This window comes from Pholcus phalangioides, unplaced genomic scaffold (assembly GCF_987345545.1).
Source record: "Pholcus phalangioides strain wild (caught in Gottingen) unplaced genomic scaffold, Ppha-v1.0 ptg000008l_1, whole genome shotgun sequence".
Classification (NCBI taxonomy): Eukaryota; Metazoa; Arthropoda; class Arachnida; order Araneae; family Pholcidae; genus Pholcus; species Pholcus phalangioides.
The window spans coordinates 5211443-5233716 of NW_028301601.1; the positions used below are offsets into that span (position 1 = coordinate 5211443).

The 22274-nt window shown below is 36.6% G+C and overlaps 1 long non-coding RNA gene across 2 annotated transcripts in view; it reads left to right on the top strand.

Annotated features, from left to right (window-relative positions):
• Window positions 1-22274, top strand: part of LOC149083542 (uncharacterized) — an 82693-nt gene that overhangs the window by 17647 nt on the left and 42772 nt on the right. Inside the window, exons 2-4 of one of the 2 annotated variants that reach the window (XR_016193016.1) lie at window positions 3496-3574; window positions 19300-19448; window positions 19629-19734. This is a non-coding gene — a long non-coding RNA (uncharacterized LOC149083542). Of the gene's footprint in view, window positions 1-3495; window positions 3575-19299; window positions 19449-19628; window positions 19735-22274 lie in introns of those variants that run through there. The other variant, XR_016193017.1, reaches the window with a different exon arrangement.

The window sequence follows — 22274 nt, forward strand, 5'->3', positions numbered from 1 at the left end:
AAATCAAATACTTTTTCCAAAAATGTCAAATAAATGTCCTGGTAACGGAATATATTTAGGGCTTCTGCTCTAAAAAACTAATGATGTTTTGAGAACGGCTTATTGGTCATATTTCGCCAAAGATTACTTATAGTGCTTCGAGGGTAAAACACTGACAAAAGGTTTCCGGATGAGTCCAATTTAATTCACCACAAAATTGTTCACACCAAAGAAAAGCCATTTGCGTGCGACTTATGCGATAAGAAGTTCCGGAAAAGCACTTCATTACGCTCGCACAGAAGAGTTCATACTGGAGAGAAACCGCGTGAATGTGATTTATGTGGCAAACTATTTGGATCGTCGTGTGAATTGAAGATTCACAAAAGAAGGCACACGGGAGAAAAGCCGTATGAATGCTCATTTTGTGGCGAAAAATTTCCGGAATTGTCTAATTTAATTATCCGGGCAAGAGACATTTCTGACAATTCTAGAAAAGCAATTTCCCATTGACTTAACATTGCATGAATGAGCTCGGAAAAACATCTGTCAAAAATCGAATATTCTTTCCAAATATTCCAAAAAATGTCCTGGTAATGGAGGATATTTGAGGCTTCTGCTCCACAAAACTAATAATATTTAGAGAATAATTATTCCAGTAAAGAAATCATCAATAAACAGTTGTTTTGCGTTGCTTTATCATTAGAAGATGCCACGAGATGAATCTGATGACGTCACTAAAACTTTGAAAGTGAAAATTAAAAATCCGGTTTTACGGCCCTTCTGACGAATGACGTCACTTATCTCTTCAATGATTCGCTCCTCGTTCGTTCGCCCCTCCCACAACTGATGACGTTGCACGTTCTACGTCTCTCATTCGTTCGATGATGACGTCACGAAGTCCTTACGCTGAAGCTCAAGACTCAATGCTACCCTTTTGAAGCGGGGAACTTCATTGATTTGAAAACGTGTCACGGGACACATAATCAAGTAATCTGTGAAGATGCTGTAGATCAGTCAAGTGATCAGCAACTCGTCCCTTTTTCAGAAATTTTAACACAGTTTGTAATTTTGCCAACATTCTCAGTGATATCCCGTATTTTTTCTTCATAAAATTCTAGTCTCCCATATTTTTCTAACGAAATATGGTCAACCATGCCGTGATTTGATTAGGCGATGACAAGAACCGACACAAACAGATGTCGTGACCGTGATTAGTTAAAAACCGGGACGTCTGGCCTCCTTTTATAAAACTAGCAAAAAACTTGTGTTTTGCACTGGATGATACGTTTTTAAATATGACCACTTATCGAAAATGCTATATATTGGTGCAGTGGAAACTCTCTTAACGGACACGGCACACTTACAGATCATTTATGTGGTACGCAGTACATTTACAGGTCACTAAAACAACCCGAAGCACATTTACTGATCACTAAAACGACCCGAAGCACATTTACAGATCACTGAAATGACCTGTAGCACATTTACAGATCACTGAAATGACCTGTAGCACATTTACAGATTACTACAATGACCCGAAGCACATTTACAGATCATCAAATGACCCAAAATACATGTGCTGATCATTAAGTGGCACTCAAATGACCCGGAGTGCAGTTTCACATCACTTAGGGTAACCCGCAACACATTTTCAAATCCGCGTCACATTCACAGATCACTTGTTTGACCGACACAAGAATATTTACAGATCACCTAAGTCAAGAGTGCTCAATGATTAGGGGACTGCAGGCCACTTAATGGATTTCAAAAAGTACAGCTGGCCACTTATGCGATCTCGAACATTGCCGCGAGTCACTTAAGTGATCTGTAAATGCGTCGTGGGCCACTTAAACGATCTGGGACTACGCTGAGGGCCACTCAAGTGATGTGAAACTGCACCGCGGATCAGTTAACTGATCTGTAAATGTGCTTCGGTTCATTTTAGTGACCTGTAAAAGTACCGCGTACCTCTTAAATAATCTGTAAATGTGCCGTGGGCCGTTAAGAGAGTTTCCACTGCAGCAATACATAGCATTTTCTATAAGTGGTCATATTTAAAAACATTTCAATCAATATTTTGACAATTGCGACGGAAGCAAAACCTTCGGATAAATGTGAAAGTCGTATAAACGAGGTTCTACTGCATATCGTACCTCCCGAATAGCGGACACTCCCCTCTATTAATCGGACGCACTCAAACATTGATGGAAAAATATGTTGTTTGGGTGTAAATTGTTCGGCGTAATATGTTTGTGGCCAAAGTAATGTTTGTTTCGTGCTGTTGCTGGAGCCCTCCATAATTTGAAGCGAATATGATAAACGCTCCAATTTTCACGACGACAAACAATCACTTAATGCCACTCGCTATTATTGATCTTTTTTGTTTCTGATTGACAGTTAACGAACTGAAATTGCGAATATTTAAAAAATTTTATTCGCAGCTCACTGAGTTTATTACAAATGCTGTATCTCTTATGCCTGCTATTTCACTCAAAATAGTAATAGAAATAACACTGAATGGACGACAGGACATTTGAATCTTGACATTTGCAGGACATGCTATGCTTAAAAAATAACTAAGATTTAATATTCTTTCAAATAAGTCATGTAAGGAATGATGACATATATTATAAGTAATAGATGGATCCGATATACGGCAACATTCCTATCGTAACTCAGCAATTGCTCCGATATTGCCATTCATGAAATCTAATTATGGGATGGAAATTATTATTTTCCCTTCGGAAATGACTATAATTAAATGACTATAATGAGCACATGACATGAAATCTGATGATGTCGTCTGCATATACTTACATTACGTCTGCATTTTACTGTACTTACCTCAACCGCCTGCGATGAAAACTTTTCCTCAAAGATGAGTTTCCGACCATGTTTTCTAAGGACATCTTCCAGTAATAGGACATCTTAAAATAAATTAAATTACTCCAAGTGATTGCTCGTAAATACTTGAAGAGTTACGTTCCGAGTAAGCTCACGTGAGAGTTATTAATAAAAACAATCTTCTACTAAAATTATTCCATTATTTCAAATAATTTTCACAATATGAACATCAACGTAAAATATTTTTATTACACTCATCTCACTTTTTTCCAAAAAAGCGCCTTTTGTACATTGAAGTTTGCCTCCCTGTTCATATCCTTCAGGTAATCAACATCGCCATTATTAAAGTGACATTCTCCAGAGGAAACAGTTATCACTGTTAAAAACTGAAAAACAAATCTTTCACTATATCAAAAATCAATACTAATACAATTATTGTCAGCTGTGACGGCATCTGTTGATTAAATGGGTATCATATTATCTATTCTTTCATGAATGACAATCGTCTAACTAAATAACAATTTTCAAGGAAGACAGTGAAATATAATTATTAAGGAAAAATTAACTGACATCGTTCAGGTACTTCAAGAGAAATATAAGACCTTTTAATTGTTTTAATAAGTTAATTATGTATACGAGTGTTAATAGAAATAAATTTATTTGATATTCCAGGAGAAGAATCTCTTTCACTGTGCAAACGTCGAGGAAAATGGGGCTCGTTTGAGCTCGGTATTCTGTACAGCATTAAAAGGTAAGTCACGATTCCTGCAGATTTTTCATTATTATTACATTGTAGCATGTCTTGTAACAATCCTGTGTCCACTTAACGGCAAAAACTCGGAGACTCAGTTATTCTAACAGGCTTTGATTTTATACCTTTTTGTGGAATGGCATTTGGTAAAATCTCAAAGTCGATGACGGTAATTTTCCGACTGGAAATTCCAGAATTTCCTGTGATAACATAACGTGACTGTAACTAATGATTGATTGACTGTATATAATGATTGATATCATAAATTTAATATTTATTTCTTTGAATTGGGCTAGAATTATATCATTCTGAGGAAACATCATACATTTTCGAGTAAAGTGACTTGATGGATACGCTGGTATTGATGCGGAGAACAACTCGGACAGAAAAGTCGGCTTCCTTAACCGGGAATCGAACAACGGTCTTCCCGCGATACTTCCAGTTGCACTATACAATGTACCGTAGAGACATATACTTTCTCTTTCCTTAACATGCAGAATATCGTGAATTGTTACATAGTTGCCTCCCTCACCTCAGCGACAAGCCACCACGCGGCAACACAGAGCCTTTTTTAGAATTTGTTTAGAGCAGCCCATAAAAGTATAACGCAAAAATTCAAGATTTCATTTGAATTGTTTGCGTCCATGTGGCCACGTATCGCAGAAATGATACGTTTCTCGAAATACTGTATCTATAGCTCCTTTCCAAGAACTAACGGAAAACGTTGTTTTCCCTCATTTATGCTGTTTTTTCACAACTTTCTTCCGATTTTAGAATTCAAATATCTTAGCGAATATTGCAATTAGAAACACGGCATTTTTTTTTCTGTTGGCCTCAGGAGATACAGGACAACAACTTTCTAAATAGAAAATAGGGGACAAGAGGACCGTATAAATATGTAGGTTTTTTTTATTTTGTTACACACTCTATTTACACTCTCAAAACTGGTACAGGGTAATTTTTTTTTTTAATTTCACCAATACAAACATGTAATACACAAATTCAGACATGTGTTACACGAATACAAACATGTGTTACACGAACACAAGTATGTAGTACACAAATCTAGAAATGTGTTACACAAATACAAACATATAATACACAAAAAAAAATGGATGCACACATATTACAAACAAACACTTTGTAGCCCCAAGGGACTGAAAGGTCCTTCCAGCAGGCATAAAGGAATAAGCTATAGAATATTTGTTCTTTCTCTTGCAACAGCATTATTATATCTATTAGATATGTGTTGACAAATGTATTTTCGCTTATCTATATATATCTGAATAATGTTCGCAATTAAGTTGTTTTTCGTGAAGCTCAATATAATGCAACCATCGCACACCACTTCTCTTATTTATTACTATACTCTTTTGTCCTTTCAATACTTTCATCTAAATGGTTTCCATAATCTATGCGTCTGACGAAGTCAAAAATCACATGATTTATGTTTTTATTATTATTAAATTGATTTTCAGTGTGAAAAATGTTTAATATCTTAGGGGCAATGAAGGAAAAGCTGTTTTTATATAATGGTTTATTTGGTTTTGGTACTTGAACAAATTGGTAGGCCCTGCTTGAAAGACTTGGTTTAGAACAAATTTTGAGCATTTTTTAAATTTGGATGATACCTGATACCTCTACGACGGACAGTTGATGAGACAAAGGGTGCATTAGCAATTACAGGACACACTGTATAGTAATTTTACATGAAACTATTTTGCACATTTAATCAAAAGGAAGAAAATGAAAACGGTACTAGAGGTTTTTCTTGAAAATGTTTTAGTATTCTTCGAAGGAATGTTAGATTAAAAAAAAAAATCCGTGTCGCAATTCCATTGTTTTCACAACTGACATTCCTCTGTTGGATTTTAATCACGATTTCTTTGTCAAAGGATAAATTTTCATTCTGAGCGCGAGAAGTTTTTGATTAGAATCGTGTCTTTGTACATGTATATTACCTTTTTTCGCTTCACATACGACATCGAAGTTTCACGATATATCGCGTAAAAATATGTTTAGAGCCATGTTTTCAATTCATGTAAATACGTCATAATGAAAAAAGCAAAAGTTATTCTATTTATTTTATTTACTTTTATACAGATTGAAAATTCGAGTCCGTTTTAACTCAAATAACTCGTGAACCGTTTCATTTAGAAAAATACTTTTCAAATAATGCGCTCGCATGTACCAAGTTGGTTGATTGTTATTCTAGGCTTTTGTCATTTTTTGTACTCACGCACTCATCATTGTCACTGTAAAATAACTACTGCATTCACGAGATGTCAACGAGGATTGAAATTATGGTGACTCAAGTGTGAGCATAATTGATTTACTTCATGAATAAGGTAGAGTTACGTTTTTACCGCAAACCGCACACTAATCCAAACGTAAATTCCACTATGTAATCACGATATAACAGAAATCTCAAAATATTTCACCCATTCTTTTGAATGGAACTGTTTTCCAGCTTTACAAAATGACAATATGGTGTTTTCCAGAATCTTCCAAGAAATATCTTTGATAATGTACTCGAAATAAATGAGAAAAATGTCTCTATAATAAAAAGGAAAACTTCGATGAGAAAATTCTCGAGATGGATCACTATGAAGCAGGAATAGAGAACCCGAGAATCAAGACCCTGATATCATGTGTTGGAAAACATTTTTCCTCGGTAAAGTCTGCAGTGATCAATAATTTCCGAATCTACTCCAGAGACTCTCGGTGAAGTTCCATTAATTATAAGAAGCGATACGAAACAAATATGTTTACCTAAAGGACGCGTATCAACTGCCGTGATGGGTGCACATGGAGAATGCAATGGATTTTGCGAGAGTTTTGTAATATATAAATATTTTGGAATCTTCTTTGAAGAACAGAATTACATTCAAGATATACAGAAGACTGGATGTGGTGAAGATATTCATTATTTGAGATGTTAATTTTTTTAAGGAAGGAAAAAACTCATCCCTGCCTCTACGGGGAGTCGAACCCGGGTCCCTCGATTGCCGGACGAGTGCTCTGACCACTAAGCTACAGAGGAGATAGAGATTTTCCTTCGTTAGAGCGTATATATGCCGAACGGAACCGTGCGATGGACGGTGAAACCGATCAGCTAATAGCTCATGGACGACGAGCCACCAGAGGGCTATATATATGACATGAATGTCGCTCTCCACTTGTTAATACAAGATATACAGAAGACTGGATGTGTGAAGATATTTGATCCGATGCTTGTAGTGACGACATAAAACGTAATGAAAACTTAATGATTTAATATACGAAAGAAACATAACGAGAAGGATGATACGTGTATACAAATCGGTGGTACGATTCCAACTGGCATTTTTTCTTTTTTTTACAATCACCAGGAGCGTGAGGAGGGTGCGCCATCTATACAGATAAGAACGCACTACAGCACTCCCCCTCCAGTCGAAACATTTAAGAGAAGAAAATTTGAATAATAATCATACAAATAATAAAAAAAAATTGCAATATATATACCATACATAATTATGAATCATATAGCTAATTTCGAAGGGTCAATACGAAATCGCACTCTTCGGCCAGACCTGGAAATATACTGATTTTTGAACGTGTCACATAAATTATTATTTAACATAAAACATGGCTTAAGGCGATCTATGGATACATTTTTATGATTGCCATTAATGTTCAACATAAAATACTTATCAGTTCTTGAAATAACTTCAAATGGTCCGGTGTATGGTTGTTGCAGAGGTTTGCGTACACAGTCTTGTCGGACGAATACTGATGGAGAAGTTAGCAAGTCTGTCGAGACGAAGGGCTTAGACGAATTGTGATGAGAGGTTGGTACTGGTCTCACACGGGAGAAATGGTCTCTCAGTCTCTGCAAGAAGTCATATCGAGGTAGGACGTCTCGCTCATCCGAGTGCCGGAAGAGTTCACCAGGAAGGCGTAGGGCTGTGCCGTATACCAACTCAGCGGTTGATACTTGGAGGTCTTCTTTGGTGCTGGAACGTAACCCCAACAGGACTGTAGGTAGAACCTCTGTCCAGTGCTCGTTACCTTTGAGGACACACATCAGAGAGGCTTTGAGATCGCGGTGGAATCTCTCAACCTGGCCGTTACACTTTGGATTGTAGGCAGTGGTGCGGGATTTTTCGATGCCGCACAGCCGTGCAAGAGAGCGAAATAGATCACTCTCAAACTGACGACCTTGATCTGTGGTCAACTTTTCAGGAACGCCAAACCGACACACCCAGGTAGAAAAGAATGTCTCAGCTGTAGTTTCAGCGGTTTGGTTAGACATTGGTACCGCTTCGGGCTACCGTGTGTACTGATCAACGCATGTCAAGAGATACGTGTATCCTTTAGAGGGAGGCAAGGATCCGACAATGTCCAGATGAACGTGTGCAAAGCGAGAATCAGGAACCTGGAAAGAGCCTAAAGGAGACTTGGTATGTTTGATAACCTTCGACTTCTGGCAAGCGATGCAAGTACGACACCAATCCTTGCAGTCTCTCGCAATCGATTTCCAAATAAATCGTTTGCGTACCATACCTAGAGTGGCTTTTATCCCAGGATGGGACAGATTATGCACAGAGTCGAACGCTAGACGTCGCATTGAAACGGGTACATACGGGCGTATATCGTCAGTAGACACATCGCAGTAGATATTAACACCGGAGATATCGAGGCGTTTTAGCTGAAGCCCAGTTTCACTTTGAAGCAAGGTATGCAATTCATCATCATCTGCCTGCGCCCGTGCCAATTCTGCATAATCGATTGTACAAGGAGTGTGGATTTCACAAATTCTTGAGAAAGCATCAGCTATGACGTTACTATCCCCAGGCAAATATCGTAAATCTGTCGAAAACTGACTAATATATTCAAGATGTCTAAGTTGCCGGGGAGAACATTTATCGTTACGTTGTTTGAAGGCATACGTGAGAGGACGATGATCACTGAAAATTATGAAGTTGCGTCCCTCCAAAATGTGCTTGAAATGCTTAACAGCTGAATATATTGCTAAGAGCTCTCTGTCATATGTACTGTACTTTTTTTCAGTCGAACTGAGCTTGCGTGAAAAAAATGACAATGGTTGGGTTTTGTTTCCTATTTGCTGTTGAAGGACTGCACCCAATGAAGTGTCGGAAGCATAGGCAGTCAAAAACAATTTTGCATTTGGAACAGGATGGGCCAGAAGTGCAGCGTTGGCAATTGATTGCTTGCATGACAAAAAAGCGGATTTGGCCTCCTCAGACCAAACTATTTCAGTTTTATCTTTTTTTATCTTGCTTTTTGCTAATTCATGCAAAGGAGCTTGCACCCTGGCGGCATCTTTAAGGAATCTGTGATAGAAATTTACAATTGCAAAAAAACGCTTTAATTCAGTCACTGTTGATGGCAATGGATAATCGAGCAATGTTTGTACTCGATCTGGTAAAGGTGCAATCCCATCGGGAGAAACAAGAAAACCCAGAAAATTAATTTGACGTTGACCGAATACACATTTAGATGGATTGATCACGATACCATAGTCATTTAGTCTTTGAAAAACACGTTTTAAGTCAGCTTCATGAGATTTTTCGTCAATGGAAGCGATTAACAAATCATCGAGATATGCGTAACAACAATCTAAGTCGCGAAATGATTCGTCAATAAAACGCTGAAACGTTTGAGTTGCATTTTTCAGGCCGAAGCACATATAAACATATTCGTATAGCCCAATGGGCGTAATTATGGCGGTTTTGGGAATGTCTTTAGGATTGATTGGTATTTGGTGATATGCTTTTATTAAATCGATTTTTGAAAAAATCTTTTTACCACTCAAGTTGATGGAAAAGTCCTGTATATTTGGAAGCGGGTATCTATCTGGGATGGTTATTGCATTGAGTCCGCGGAAGTCCCCACAAATTCTCCATTCGTTGCTTTTTTTGGGTACAAGATGGATGGGACTCGACCAAGGGCTTTTTGAGGGCCGAATTATACCTTGTTGCAACAGTTCATTGAATTGTTTTTTAACAGCTGCAAGTTTTTCAGAAGACAATCTTCTAGCTTTTGCGAAAACCGGTGGTCCCGTAGTTTCGATGAAGTGCATGACAGAGTGTTTCTTTGGAACTGCATTTAAAACTGAGCTAGTAAGCTGAGGAAATTTGGCTAATATGCGGTGGTATGGAGAATCACCAGAGATCGGTGTTAAACCAAAAGAGCCGTTTTGGGATTCTAAACCATTCACTGATAGCGATGTTTCGTTATCGATCAAACGGGAATTTTTAACATCTATAAGCAAACCAAATCTTTCCAAAAAGTCGGCTCCAATAATGGGATGTGAAACATCTGCCACAGTGAAAACGAAAGGAAAGTCCCTCCTTAGTCCAAGATTCAGAACTAGATTTTTGTTGCCAAACGTTTGGATTTCGGATCCATTTGCAGCATACAGTGAGAGTTTGTGAGGTTTTGTCAAGTTAGTCAGGCGTTTCGGAAAACAACTGATTGATGCACCAGTGTCAATTAGAAATCGGAAACCCGTATTAACGTCGATGACAAATAGGCGACTATGGAGAAGGCTTTCGTCAGCTGTCGCCGAAACAGACGAGCCCACTAGTTTTCCTGAAACTGACATGGAGGAATACATTTATGACCTTTTTCTCCAAACTGCTCATGGTACCAGCAAAGCCTTCCATTTTTCAAAGCATCGCCGAATTTATTTCGGCTACGAGATTGAGATCGTTTGCGATAACCGCGAGATGGTCTAGGAGATCGCGAAAGCCTTTCAAATGATTGCAGTAGCGAAGCAATTTCGTTTTTCAAATCATCAAACTCGGAAGTGTGAGACACAGCTGAAGTATTAGATGACACATGAGAAACCTCACAGATTTTGTCGGCTATTTTCGCTAACCCAATTAACGGTTCACTAGAAGCTTGTAATATTTGTTGGGAGTGCAAAGGTAATCTCTGCATCCAGAGATTTCTCAAAATGTCACTTTCCATTTAATCCTCAGCTAACGTTTGCATTTCGTGCGAAAGCTGGGACGGGCGTTTGTCGCCTAGTTGAAGCTCCTGGAGTAACATTCGCAATTTGGAAGATTCTGATTGTTGAAACTGCTCCAGCACGCGAGTTTTGAGAGTCTCGTACATGTGCTGTTGGGGAGGATTGCGAACGATATTAGAAACATAGTTCAAAACTTTGCAATCAAGAGCTCCTACAACGGAATGAAATTTAGTTTCATCGGCGGTTATGCCTGCCGTTTTGAATTGTGACTCAATTTGAAGAAACCAAATCTCTGGATTTGCTTCCCAGAACGGAGGGGCTCGAAAGGCAACACGTGAAACTTCAGCTGATGCAATAGGTTGAGCCATGACAAATGCAAGTATGGGGACCGGCAAATCGAGAGTAGAAAGTTTATTCCTCACCTTGAATTTCCAGGAACGTCTCTATATTGGGTAGAAACGAGTAGACTTTGCTTGAAAAAAAATATATAGTATATCCAAAAGACTAGGAGATTAGAAAAGTTTCATCTTTGAAGAGCGTACGAACAGAAAGCACAAGGCGCGAAAACGAAATTTAAACGATGGAGAAATTAACTTCAATGTCCAAAATCAGATGCGTCCTATAGGTCACCAGTGATCCGATGCTTGTAGTGACGACATAAAACGTAATGAAAACTTAATGATTTAATATACGAAAGAAACATAACGAGAAGGATGATACGTGTATACAAATCGGTGGTACGATTCCAACTGGCATTTTTTCTTTTTTTTACAATCACCAGGAGTGTGAGGAGGGTGCGCCATCTATACAGATAAGAACGCACTACATATTTATTATTTGAGATGTTAATTTTTTTTAAGGAAGGAAAAAACTCATCTCTGCCTCTACCGGGATTTTTCCTTCCTTAAAAAAATTAACATCTCAAATAATAAATATCTTCACCACATCCAGTCTTCTGTATATCTTGTATTAACAAGTGGAGAGCGACATTCATGTCATACAGAATTACATTCCTTGACGCATTATACATTGAATTCTTTCCGTTTCTGCACACAATCTAAAATTTCCGATGAAGTGTAAACGAATATTTTAAGCAACATTTCTGTAATATAGAAACAAGAAAATAAAATGACAGTAGTTATAGAAAATTAAATTTCTCTTTGCAAGAGCATTACGGATTCTAGAAAGTTCTTTCAGTTGAGTTTGACGAAATATGAATATGTATCCTCAAGATCAAAATCCAACTTATACATACGATATGGAAGTGCCGTATACGCATATGTTTAGAACATTATATGCTCGATTCGTGCGTTTTAGGAAATTGCTGTACGAGTTCATTTTACAAGCTTCTAGTCCCATGATGTAATAAATCACCATATTACAAAAAATATGGTTTTATAGTAACTTAAAAATGAAAATCCCATACATTAAAATGGAAAACAGATAAAAATTTATTTTTTGATCTCTTTCATCTAAACATGATGCAAAATTGAATTGAATTCCAGACTCTGAAAACTTTAAAAGAGGGAGAAAAAAAATTGAAAATAAAAATTTGCTGATGAGCGCGGTAGCCCAGGTCGATAAGATAATCACCTCGAGTACCAAAGGGTGTTTAAATGTGTCGTGATTTCAATACCCTGTTCGTCCTTGTCAGTAACTTTCCTGACACGGGGTGGAACGGAAAAGACAACATGACCACAGAAATGATTGCTCCCGCAGGACGTCCCACATCGAGGGGTTCACGAACCAACCTCTCGGTGAGCATAAAAAAGGCTACCATATTCGGAATCAGCAATAGATTGCAGGTCCTGGTCTGATTAGCCGTACTATGCAGAAAATAATTTCGCACGACAAAAATTATCTAATAATTTCCTCACATATGTTTTTAGTATCGCAAAAGCAAAAACAAACATTTCCAAAATTCTAAAAAATGAATGCTTGGGTCTGAAAGGTATATATAATTGTTAAAAAATGTAAATTATCAAAACCCATGAATAATTTTTACGCCATCTAATAGAATAAAGTTAAAATTCATATTTCCTTTATTTAAGATTTTTAAACACAGTTACAAAACATTTAGAGGCTAAGCAAGCTTGTGAGCCCCTAATCCAGATTATTAAAGAAAAAACAACAAGATTGCATGCATGTCACATCGGTACACGACTCAGAGATTTTCTATCGAACTACAATGTTCAAGAAGCAATAAGATTATGATGCAATATAAATTTCAAAATACGGTGCTATTGTGTAGAAAGCATCTTGGAAGGCAACAGCAACTTCCATTACATGATGAAATTCGTTTAGAAAACTTCGTCTTGAGAGTTTTATTTGGACTTACCCCAGAATCTACTCTTACGAGGATATTGAATTATAAAAGGAAAAATTCGTGAGAAATCGGAGCCAAAATAATATCGAAAAATTTATTTACTGAAAAATGAGATTTCTCTGAAAAACTCTTCTTCTTTGATCGATAATTTCTGATTCCCTCTTGGGTAAGTTCTATCAAAGAAAAACGAGATATGAGACTGTTAGTAGAACATGTTTATCCACACAACACATGTTCTTCGTCGGAATTTATTTACTTGAAAATACAATAGAAAATCGTATAACAATATACGAACCTTATAATTCATATGCAGATATTCTGGGTATTCTAATAAAGAAAGATGAGTAAATGTACACACACACGATAACATAAAAGAAAAAGCGCTTGATGTACAACGAAATAATATTAACAGAGATGAGAAAATATTATTCTTTAGTTGTAAGTATCCTTTTCGTACCTTTAATTCTATTATATTTTCCACATCGAGAAAGATATTGCACTTTTGAGGTGGGAAACCTTTATTAGTTTCATGTGTTACACATGTTTAGATTTTTCTTCTTTTGTTTGATGTACATTCCTTACACATATCAAATGTATTGCACATGAAAAAAAAATCTGCATGGGAATCTCACGCGATAGAAGTGAAACTTCTATCGCGCGAGATTGTCGACTCCGATTTGACATGACCAGATATTCACTACGCCTCACACCTATCTTTTACAAGATATCAAATCATATAAGTCTATCGGATATGTCTAACTACTAAGCTAAATGATTTGCGATAGCTGACATTAAACCCGCATAAACACATAAAAATCTGGTGGAGAATATCGCGCTATAGAAGTGAAGCTTCTAGGTCACAAATTTTCAACCGTTTTCCAGTCGCGAGCATTGCCTGAATGAATGAACGACAGGGTCTCTGCCACCGGACTTATCCCGTCAAGCTTCGTGGCAGAGTCTGGAACAAAGTGAGTGCACCTAACAGTCTGAGTATGTAGCTAGTGTTGTGTATGATATTTCAGTGCTGCCATCTATACTTCAAATTGCGAGTGAAGTGTAATGATTGAATATTTGTAACGTTGTAGGCCTGTTGCTCTCTGTGGCGAGACTTTTTAACTGGGAGATCGGCTCGCATTCGCGCTTTGAAGTTAGGAACCAGAGAAAACCAACTTCAGCCGACCACCACTGTGGCGCCGGTGGGGTTCGAACCCGGATCCTCGCATCGCATTTATGTACCGTATAATAGAGTCCGTCACTATGACCACTCGACCACCACAGCGGCCGCGAGCATTGCCTGTACCCATCATCAAAAGAAGAGCTATACTTGTAGCAAATTTAACATGGGAATGTATGAAATGACGATGATCCGAATCCTTGAATGCAATTCCTCCAATGTGTTTTATTGGAACGCTCATCAAGTGTTCGCGAGCACATAATTGGACACGAGCATCGAGCACTCTGACCACTTCACGGAAGCCTGTTCTAGATTGTTTAACCCTTAGACTGTGGGAATAGTGTAGGAACACCCATTCCACCCCAACCCAATTTTCGTTTTTTCCAAACTGTGTGCAACGTCCATCATACTAAAGGAGACGTTTTACGATTCCACCTTAAGGGAATTGTAATAAACTGCCTTTGTCCGAACCACAAATCGTCCAAAACCACCCTCCCCCTAACTTTATTTTCTGACACTGCCAAATCTATATTGACATCCCCCAGTGTAGAAATCAACCACCAGAACCCATCTGCTTCTCGGAACTTCATCACATAATAATTGATTCTACTGAACCACTTTTGAGGAAAAAGAAAGAGTTGTGCTTTCAGTGACAGTTTTTTTGGATTCATCTCTCACAAAATTTCACTTTTACTTCGCTAAAGAAGTTTCACTTAAAAAAATTGATTCAAATTTAGCGAGCGGATACGGGTTGAGCGAGCATTTGACGCGCTTGGAAATCTAACGAACTTGAAACTCGGAAATGATGCAAGTTCAAGCGTGAATTTGCCGTCGGACACGAATTCATTGAGATAAAGAGGTTTCTTAAGTGTTGCGCATTCGTGAAACAGCTTCAGCTATTGAAATCCTTTAATTGCTGCTTATTGATATTTTCTGGTTCTATTTACTCGAACAAAATAATTTTATTTTAATATTAAACCCTGTACGTCGGGTCGGGCTCGGACTTCACATGCCGCCGCTCACAGCGGCGTCCAATTTCATTCCTTATAATGTTTTAATCCATTATGTTACTTCACGATCTCTGCATGTTTAGTATCATTCGAAATAGGAATAATGTGGCTTTGCACAATCATAATTATGATATTATTTTGATTCATCATATTTTATCGTGAGTGATGAATTTTTGATACTTGGGACACGTGGGATCCGGAATGTTATTGTAAAGAGTATGTTTTAGCCCGATGAACTGAAACGCTCTCTATAATTATCACTGTAAAGAGCGTGTTTAAGCAACATCACCTATATGAGATAAGTGTTGTTGGTTTACAAATACAAATACAAAAACAACGCCACAATAGGCAAAATACTCAACGAGGTGGAGCCCTTTAACGCAAACTGTCCTGTATAATTGACTAAGTAGTTTTCTGTTCAACTGACGATTTTTGTGTCGTGGTAGAAGAGAAAAGAAAAATTTTACCAAAAAGAAAATATTAAAAAAAATTAGGTAATACAGGGGTGATACTATACAATATTATGGATAAGGCATTATGTTATAAACATAAAAAATTTCAAATTAATTCAACGTTTGAAGGTTATAATTTTTTTACCAAAACATCTGCTAAAACTGGCGTTTCCATTTTAATCTCCTCCAACCTCCAGGCTTGAAGGTTTAATTGAAAGAACTAATATTTTGTGTTTTTTCATATCCAAGGAGTTAATTATAAATGATCTTCCGTGAGAAATTGACGTTTCTCTTGTTTTTCATTCCTTTCTTAATGAGAAAGGAAAGAAACATTTTTTCGATATAAATTTTTAATTTGAAAAAGTTAAAAACAACAACCACTGGAAGGTTTTTGACACCAATTTCCGAGATTGAGGCGGAAAAAATGTAGATTCTTTTTTTCCTCCTTATGAACTTAAGCTTATTTTTTATAAAATTTTAAATTGTTTTTTTATTAAAAGATATTAAAATAATTAGGAAATGCAGAACTGATATTTAGTTATTTAAATTTAAAAAATAATAATAATCATTTTACACGATTGACGTATAAAAGGTGATCCCCATGTTTAATTTTATAAGAGACAAGAAAAACTGACATTTTTAGGTACAGGTGTATATAACGTTGAAAACAATGGCAAATATAATGCAGTGAACATGACGCTGAATACATTTACCAACAAAAACACAAATATTATAATAAATTAGAAATTCGAAGTATAATTTCCATTAAAATATAGGCTCTTTCTGAAAATTCATTATTTTACTGTTTTTCACTTCAAAGGATATCATATACAGCGTGGGTAAAAAGTCCGTAAAGACTTTAAAATGAATAAAAACAGGAAAAATTACCGAAATAAAAAACGGTTAGCAGGGTTAGCATCGCTAGGTTACGGGAATTTTTTTTGAGGCAGGAACAAATAAATCAAAAACAGCCGATAGGCGGCGCTGACGTACACAAGTCAAAGAAAAGCAAATAACGAACAGAATGCCTCCAAATCGTTTATTACAGCTGTATGTGTTCCACATGACCACCACTACAGGGCAGGCGAGTCGCAAATCCAGCAACGGCAGAGTACAGCAGGTCCACATACACATTTTACAACATTGAACTAATTGTGGATTCGGAGCGCAAGTCCTTATAACCGTCTCATTTGCATATTTCCACCGAAGTCGCTCGTACCAGCACCACATATCGACTGCTTCATTAGTTATTAGTTTTTTTCTGTCAAAAAATTCCCGTGACCTAGCGATGCTTACACTGCAAAACGTCTTTTACTCCGGTTTTTCTTCATTTTTAAAGTTTCTACGGACTTTTTTCCCACCCTGTATTTTTTGTTCAACGGTTACTGAAGTAGTGCTACGACTCCTGCATCAGTGGCTTCAAATACAGTATTAATAACTTTGTTGGTGAAGAAATACTCTGCGACACGAATAACATTGGTGTATATTTGTCGGAACACCAATACGCAACATTGATTGAACATTTATTTTTCTTATACTTCAGCTGATCTATACATGATGATGTTACGATCATGGAATACATTCGTAGATATTGAACAGCTGGATACGTCAAATTTGTTTCTTTTTCACCTGTCATCTGGAAACACATTTTGATTCGTATGTTCGTAAGTTTCATATGTTCTACTGAATCCACGTCCGTAATTCAATATCGTCTCTTTTCACTGATGCTGAATAACGTTGGATGTACGGAAAATGCATGTCACGACACAAAGTTTTGAACCATTAGATAGAAGACAAAACGTACGTTTTAAAATTACTGGTGATTGGTATAAAAGAGAGGAAACTTAATTTGTTTACTTCAATGTGTCATTCAAACAGTTCATTTTTGAATGTTTGAAAAAGTTGTAAATGATTTTTTTCGAACAAAAATTTCCATTAACTTTTTTATTTTTTAGCTCAGAAAACATTTAAATAATTATTTTATTTATTTTTAATTAATTATTCATAATTACACTTCGATGGCGAAAAAAAGATTCTCCGGAATTTCTTACTTTAGCTTCAAACAGGTCAGGAACAAAAAAATTAATTTAACAAAAATCTAAAATTTTTAAACGCAAATCCATGCTTCAACGTTGAAAACCTCCGTCACATTGTTTTGATTCATTTCAATAATTGACGTGATTTGAATATAATTATTTATCTATAATTTGCTTTCCTTAGAAATAAATGGCGTTGGAAGCAATGCATTTTAGTTTTAGTCATAGATATTCATTTGCGACTACAATTTGCGCAAAAGCCACTCATCATTCATATTACGTAAGTAATTTGCTTGAATTGAAAAGGAACTATTTCGCACAATGTGAAACATTTTGATCTACTCAATCGTCTTTCGCTTAAATAAGTTCGAAGACGATAAAAACCTGAAAATTCCTATCGGTCCTGTAATGGTGGCTTTGTTCACAACTAATAACATGTGCAAACAAAACGGAATAAGAGAGATATAGATGGCTTTTTTCTCAGCCAGAGATATCAAGGAAACAGTAATTTTCCGGATATTATGCTGAGGTAAGCTCGGAAAGATGAAAGAAGAAAGACACAGTGCGTGAAATTAGGAAGGCAGATTCATGTGTCTCCAGTGGTGTAGATGGTAGCATGCTTGCCCGGTATGCAAGAGAGCCTGGGTTCGAGTCCCGGCGGAGACGTGATGACTTTTCTTTCCGAGCTTACCTCAGCATAATATCCGGAAAATTACTGTTTCCTTGAAAACGGAATAACATTACCGAACGAATTCTTTACTGAAGATTACGGATAATGTCCATAACCCTTTGAATATTTTGTTGTTTATGTGTTTTACATGGCCAGTGATGGCGAAAAAATAAGTCTTTTTCATAGAGTGGAGAAGCTACCCATACTTTGAATAAGACAACAATAAGTATTCTTTATGGGCATTGTATAATATTTTATCATGTGTATATATTGATCATAATTTTTGTTAATTGCATTTTTATATGACATCCATAATGTTATGGGCATCTTTTTCTCACCCACAAAGTCGGGCATTTTGCCTGCTGTGGTGTTGTATTTGTATTTATTTGTATAAGTAAATCTAATATTTAAATAATACCATTCGAAAATCCATAATCCATTGAAAAGTGTTTGATTTTCTCTGCAAACGGCTCTCTTTTAAACGAGATATCTCGCCTCCTTTAAAGTCTCTTATTTTAGCATTGACAAGCCCAGACATTTCATGAAGTTGATTTCTCAATGGAACACTTTACTGTTACCCCTTACATTGCATCTGCTGTAAATTGTAAATTTTTGACGGTCGGTCATGGGTTCTTTGTCATGCTGAGTGACGAAGTGAAACTTATGGCTCATATTTTGCGTTCACATAATTCAGAAAATGATTATCATAAATGAAACAAGTTTAGACACAGAGGGGGAGGAAATCAATTTATACCATAAAAAGACCCAGATATTTTATTATTCTTGTATACAAAGCTAACGGACAACAAACGTGCAATATGTATGTAGGTACACGATTCTAATCAGAAATTTCTCGCGCTTCGAATTAAATTTCATGCTCTGATGGAAAACTTGTGATTAAATCCAACGTGGAAAGAACACTTTTGCTCATCTACAAAAATGTAACATTCCTCTTTTCTGCATACTTAAACACCTCTCCATTGCTCTCGCACCGAAATATGTTCCTTTTCCTTTTCATTTTTGTTGGAACGTCTGAAATATTTTCAATTCAAACTCTCAGGTTTTCACCTCTTTTCAGTTTTCCATATAAATTGAATTCAGGCAAATACCATTGATTGTCACTATACAACATGGAAGAATGAATATTGCTTTTGTATCCTCTCATCGCAGAATACATGTAACTGAAGGTTTCGAAAGTCATTAATGGAGCAGAGTTTTCTCAAAAAAGTAAGATATTTTTACTTAGAAATAACATTCCTGGAATCATTTCGGTGAGGAGGCACGATTCAGTCATTGTGTCTATTGAGGATCTGAATATTCTGAACGATTTCATAGAAATTCCGTGTCACCGTGTATTGAATGTGGTTTTCTTCTCTTGACAGTGAAATTCTTCTTTCTATACAATAGGCACTGTTGAGGCGCCCATGAAGGAAAGCGGGCTCATTTCGAGTTGCGGATTATATCATTGTTGCAAAGGCGCAAAACAATTTATTGCAACATTTTTCGATGTATCATCTCGTCAGTTGCATGTGGTGTTCTTGAGTTTTATGGATTTCATTTTTATCGGATCGTATAAACATATTTGTGGCCAGTAATGTTATAAGTTTTGCTTTGTGGATACTGAAACTTATCTACTCTTATTAATATACATTGCACTGCAGAATGATATCTTACAGAGGAAATAGAGGGAGCATAATGTGCTGATAACAAAAAACTTGAAAGTCCTTTGGCATATAGTAGATTATGCAACCCTCTTCTCTTTGACGGCAGTCTAAATAGGTATTAATAGGACCAATGCCTCTCTCAATCACTGTTGTATAACCGTAACCGTGACCACATTTTTCACAAAGATATGGGGAGAAGGATAGAAAATTTTGCATGTTGCAAGAAACACACTAAATATCATATATATATATTTTTTTAAGATTATAAATTTTAAGTTTTTATTCAAAGTTTGAATAATTTGAATTCAAGTCAGCAGCACAGAATGCACACATTGATATTAAAGGGCCAAACATACTCTGCTGAAAGTATTCTAGAAATATCAAAATGTTCTGTGAAGGTGGGCGTATCTGGAAGTTGGAAGAGCCGCCATACTCCTCTTGGGGGATGTTTACGGCCCGAGAAACAAGCCAGGAGAAACTTAGGTGTCCCAAAACTAATCCTCGAATTTCGTCGGAATCCTTATCGACCTGACGATACCCAGAGGATGTAATTACTAAAGAATTATTAGTGCGACCGCATCGCAAACCGTGTGCTTATCTATTAACGTATAGTGATATATCTTAATCTATTGTCGGCGATGTCCTTAAAAGAGTCACCAAGTCTTTTGATGATTTGGTTGCGTGATTGAAAGCGAGATGTATTTATAGGTGATTGCAGAATGTGTGTTAATAAACGCGAGCTGCGCAATGATCATTCGTACGAAAGTCTGGAATTAATCGTATATGCGGAATATAGGAATCTAGAATCAGTTTTATGTTATTATTTTTCTGATTTAATCAGTTCACAGCTGGCCCCCCTCTCATGCAATTCTGACATTCGCGAATGTTCATCCTTTGTTAGTGTCTTATATTTATTCTGTGTTTGCACAACAGCTGAATACACAAAAACATCCGAACATTACGAACAACATATTGCCTCAAATGTTTGATTTTCGCGAGGTGCATGTCTGATTGAGTAGTCATAATAGAGGAATTTAGCATCTCATGATTGGTCGCAATCGACTAATACGCCTTTTAAAGAAAAGTACTCTTCACCAAAAACATGTACATGGTGATTCCGTTTGCCGAATTTTACTTGGCGAACCGTTGAGGTAGGCCTATACTTGAAATTAGAAAAAATATCCAAGTAACAATGTAGACTTCAGAAATGTGCTTCATGTTGGAAGGGGTTGTATAGTTATTAAAATATGAAAATTAGCTTTTTATACGGACACACTGTTCTGAAAAACCCTACTGGAAAATTGTTGCTCCGTTTTTCCAGAAGCCGACGAAAGAAATTCCATGTTTCTAAGGCCGGGATTACAATAAAATAAAGTTTCATAAAAGTTAATTGATGAAATTGGAAAATTTCAAGCAACAAGATTATCGGTTACATTCCAATTACCCTGAATATCATAAAAAGTTTTTCTAAAAGTAACGATTTAGTCATTAATTTGTGTCAAAGATACTTATGATCATGAAAATAATTGATATCAAAATCCGAATCGACGTTTCACGTTTAACGCCATAAATATCCGAATCGACATTTCATCTGTGGGTCATGAAAGAAATTACTTCCAAAACGATCCAATATTTATTGGTTCATAGTTTTCTTCCGCGCAGTCTACGTTATATTGTTTGACTTATGGAACAAGATCTTGCTTTGTCAAAAGCGGCTGGTGAGACTTTCTATCAAATTGAAATGAAATTTATAGGAAAATACGGACACAGAACACGCCAAGGACGACCAGGCTCTGACGCTTACGCGATTTTAGCTCACAAGACAGTTGAAAAACGACGCAGATGTTCACTGTTGGATTCATCATAATGTTGGTGCATTTTCAACATCGTATTCGACTCCCCTCCGAATATCTTATCTATATAAGAACGTAAAGTAAAAATAAAAAACAAAATTATCGTAATGTGCGAAAACACTTGAAAGAATAGATATGTAATAGATATATAACACAAGAGGTAGCAATATATGGATAAAAATCTCATTTTTCCCTAACGCAATCTTCTTGTAGCCTTCTATGTGTGTTCAACACATTTTTATAGAGAAACAGAGATAGTACAAAAGAAACATTGCGCCAAGGGTCTGTTTCCAGAAGTTGAGTGAGTTTTAGAAACCATACTGGGCTCGATTAACCCCAGTCAAATAAGAAATACAACTGGTGATTCTTTGAGTGAAATCGGACACCAGTTTTTGACTAGCGTTTCGCAAAGAAAAATCGATGCGATATTTCTAAAACTATTTTATAACCATACACTGACATTAGTTAAATTGCCATGTTTGCTTCAGAATTTTTTCAGCTGTTCTTTGTATACTGTAAAGTAACGTTACCAAAGC